This window comes from Adiantum capillus-veneris, chromosome 11, assembly GCF_014529385.1.
Source record: "Adiantum capillus-veneris isolate H3 chromosome 11, ASM1452938v2, whole genome shotgun sequence".
NCBI classification, from domain to species: Eukaryota; Viridiplantae; Streptophyta; class Polypodiopsida; order Polypodiales; family Pteridaceae; genus Adiantum; species Adiantum capillus-veneris.
The window spans coordinates 130,693,485-130,697,937 of NC_140941.1; the positions used below are offsets into that span (position 1 = coordinate 130,693,485).

Below are 4,453 nucleotides of genomic sequence, written 5' to 3' on the forward strand. Positions count from 1 at the left end.
GCTTGTATGGTCACGAATGTTGAGCTTGACAAAATTCTAACCCTCGTTGTGGTTTTTTGCGAGGTACCCCTTTGAAGCATCACAATCGGTATCCTATTTTTGCAAAGAACGCCTCTGAACAACGACAATCAGTATCCCAAATACTTTCACGTAAAAAAATATAACGCGCTTTGATGAAATCTCTCTCCGCGCTTCATTTCATCTCGGATAAAAAAATCAAACACCCTTTGATGAACTCTCTCTCTCTCTCTCTCTCTCTCTCTCTCTCTCTCTCTCTCCTTCATTTTGAAGTCTCTCCTCCCATTTAATAAATATCTTAGACAAATTAATAGCATCAAATAAATGAATTTTTTTTCAATTTGAGAAGTGCTGAAATGGCATATATAGTTTTCGGTATTTTACTTGATCTTAATTCGATACGAACGTAGCTAACGATGCATTCTAGTTTCCTTCGTTAGCGTAGCAGCCTCGTCTGGATTCTCGAGCTCTCAAGCCTCCACGTGGCAGTGATTTCGTAACAGCTCCTCCGTTATTTTTACAGCTCCTCTCGCTTTCTTAATCGCGAATTGTTTGTAGCTGGTAGCGTCGTTTCAAATTAGGGGTCCTCTAATTGATTTTGTCTTGACTCCAAATCATTTGTACGATTATTTTCCTTCTGCAGGATTGATGGAGAATATTTATTCTTTCTGGAGTCTAAATGACAATAATCGACGCTCTCCCACTGAGATGCAGGAGGATCAAAGCTGGAAAGTAGCAGGTACCAAGCTTGCGTTTGCGGATCAGATGAGGCTAAAGTTTGATAGGTCTAGATCTAATGTGAAGGTCGTGGCCCCTCATGAGAAGAACATTAAGCAATCAAAGGGACGATCCAAGGGCAGAGCTAAAGACATGAGCTAAAGACATGCTAAAGGGGGAAGGTTTCAACCAGAAGTTTTCGAATGGGGATTTGAGATATGGAGATTTGGGTCAGAAGCTTGGAGCAGGTAACATGTCAACATCACAGATTGTTGGCAGTGCAGATAAACGATTCAAGTCTCTTCCTCTTGATGAAACACTTCCTAAACACGAAACATTGGGTGGCTACATATTTGTTTGCAACAATGATACCATGGTTGAGGACTTGAAGCGATAATTATTTGGTATGATTAATGGATCTTCTATGTGCGTGGATGTTGGTGATTGCTATGTGTCACACATATCATGTGGCTGTCATGGCTTGTGAAAAACATGTAGTCCTTCTCAGTGGAAAAATTCATGAAGCTATTCTCAGCTATTGATCTTCTACGATACACTTTCAGCTACTTGAGATTTACATAATGCATGCTTGTAGCTTTGCTGGAAGTTCTTAATGTGCATTATTTTGATTTTCAGTTGGATTTAACAGGTTTGCCCCAAAGGTATCGTGATTATATGCGTGCCATTCAACCCGGATTGCCCTTGTTTTTTTGTATAATTATACCCACTCATTAGCTCCATGGTGTTTATGAGGTATTTGTGTGAATCTGGGGTGTGAATTTTCTATTGTTGGGCTTGGCAATGCCTTGGTCGATATGTATGCTAGATGTCATGTGCTGGAGAAAGTACAAAAAGTGCTTGAGGAGCTTCTTGCCCGAAATGCCACCTCTTTGAATGCACTGATTGCGGGATGTGCGCAACAAGAGCAGTGCCAAAAATATCTAGGCTGTTTTCAGCTGATGCAAAGCATTGGAATGCATTGATAGCAGGATGCACACAACAGGAGCATTGCTAGAAAGTTGTAGGCTTTTTTCACCTATGCTTGCAACTTGAAGACTTTTACATGGGTATTAGAATTTACAATGAGATTTCTAGTTAGGGCTTGTTGGGGGTACAATGTCATGCTTGGTAGTATTCGATCAATTTGTATACCAAATGTGGTGTCCTCACAATAGCACAAAACCTTCTTGAAGCGCATCCTCCTTGGGATGTCGTCTTTTGCAACGGGTTAAGTGCAGGAGATGTCCAACGTCATTGATGCAAGGAAGTGCATTGGTGATAGACATTCAATCATGTGGTGAGTAAGCATTATCATTTTTTGATTTTTAACACTGAGAACGCAGTTAATGAACACACTGAAAATTGCACGCTGCCGTGGGAATGGCACGTTCCCTCGTATTATAAAAATTGGGGAAGACTGTGCAAACTCCCCCATGCAAGGAGACTTGCATGTTTTCTTTCTTTTTGAAACATAAAAATGAAACAACAAATAATGGGGGTTTCTAATCACCGAGCAAAAAAAACCGAGCGAAGAAAAATTCGAGCAAATTGATACAACAACAACAATGGTGAAAGAAAAACATTATGCCATGCACATTACTTTCACTACCATAAACCTAACACTCAATCGACAAAAAATGAGATTTTAGAACTATTATGAAAATTGAATACCCGAGACACAAGCAATCTCTTCATACTTGAAACATATACAATTCGATTCCATCCTCTAAAAAATAGCTGACAAATTTTTTGACAAGCTCCAGTTTACTAATTACCAAAAGTTCAAGTCAAGACTTCTCGTCTCTCTTAAGTTCGTTGGAAGCTTCTGCAGCATCGGCTTCTAAGCTGCTTCTTAATTCTCCAAGCCCTTCTAATTGCAAATTTAAGGATAAATTAAAGCTTGAAGAGGTGCCTTGCAGGGACCTCGAAAAGGCTGCGTTTATCTGATCATTTTGCTTTTGGAACCACTTTCTTGGAGGACAACTTCTTGCCTAACGAGTCTATTATGAGATTAGTAGACAGAAATGATACGACCCAGAGCCAAATGCAAGTTCTTCTGCGCAGGAAAGGCCCAGGTTTTAGGTACATTTATATGTTCGATGTAGAGATGAAGTCACGATGCAACAATTTCTTCAAAGCTTCTATAATGTGAGTGCTGTCACTGTTAAAAACACCAAAGGTCTTTGCACAACTAGAGAATCATCTAAGCTCAGGATATCTAGGCCAAGATTGAAAGAATATTTTAGTCCTAGCTCAGAGAATGGTGATTTATAGCTTCCAAATCTTGCAAAACCTTTTGCAACAACATGCAAACAAGAGCAACCATCAGAGGAACAAAGATACAATAGAATTATTTCTTCTACATACTGACGTCTGTGGCTACAATCCAATGTCCCTCCAATATGTCAGAGTACTATCGTCTGTGACTTAGGATAAATATCGGAATGTAAGTGAACATCATCAGCGGCGAGTGCTATGGGGTATACAATGTTAGAATGAATCGAGCGTGTAGGTTCGAACCCCGACTCGTGCTGAACAAAGTTCGTGCTCATTCGTAGCCCGCCCTGGTTTGGATTTCGAGCTGTGTTGAACAGAGTTCGTACTCATTTGTAGCCTGTGTTCAAACACTTCTGGTAGAACCTGACCGGTTAATCTGCTAAGTAGGTTGTCCCCGCGGCTACGGCTCTCAAGGATCCCACATCCTTGAGAGTCTGATATTTAGCATGAGCCTGATTGCGTGGGCGTGATTCTATGGACAGGAAGCAGCAAATGGGCAAAACGCAGCAATCGTAGGTGCAAATGGTAGGAGTACCAATTTGAAATAAAATAAAAATAAAAACATTAATTTTAGAAGGAAAAGGCAAGGCATAGTTTTGTCCTCTCTCCACCCACACACGTGGATAAAGACTATTGTGGAAGCCAATGCCTTATCTCTCCCTCCAAGCGGCTGGGCGGGGCCAAGCAAGGCCTATCTCTTCTTTCTCTCTCTGTCGCTCAAAGTGTAGCAAGGCATCTCTCTCTCTCTCTCTCTCTCTCTCTCTCTCTCTCTCTCTCTCTGTGCATGCCACATTTGTCTGTGTTATGGGCATGCGTCGAAGGAAGCAATCACCTATGCCTTCACCTTCACCGTCAGGGGATCTTGGAGAACGCGTCCTACTTGGCCGTAGCTTGCACGGGCAGCTAGTGTAGCCAATTGAAATGCAAGTGAAAGCGCCGATCAAAATGCAGCAAGCCTGCGAGGCACAGCCTTTGTGGAGAAGGGAATGTTTTGGGAGCGGCAGCAAACCTGCAAGGGTGAGGTGATGCAAGCAAGAGGAGGTGAGGGAGATGAGGGAGATGCGATGACTGCAGGGAAGCATGTTCCGTTACTGCATTTTATTTTACAACAAAAAAACGAACCATTCACAAAATCCTGGAATCGAACCAAGTTGGCAAGTTCAACTCATTTTCGCAAATGCTGTTTTTTTTAAATGACCCTACCCGCACTGGTTTGCTACTGCAACCATTCCGCACCGGCGCGGAATGGTTGCAGCAGCAGACCAGGGAGCAACTCGAGAGTGTTATGCTGAACTGAGATTGAGGGGTTGAGGGTGAACCATCGTGATTGAAGGTACTGATTGCAGCCACACAATCCCCTGCGTCGTTCTCCCTCTCTCTCTTTCTTTCTCTCTGTCTCTCTTTCTTTTTGCATGCCACATTTGTCTGTGTTATGGGCATG

At 42.2% G+C, this 4,453-nt stretch overlaps 1 pseudogene; it reads left to right on the forward strand.

The window, feature by feature from the left end:
• Positions 1–641: 641 nt before the first annotated feature.
• On the forward strand, positions 642–1,718 carry LOC147448010 (uncharacterized; annotated as a pseudogene).
• Positions 1,719–4,453: the final 2,735 nt, after the last annotated feature.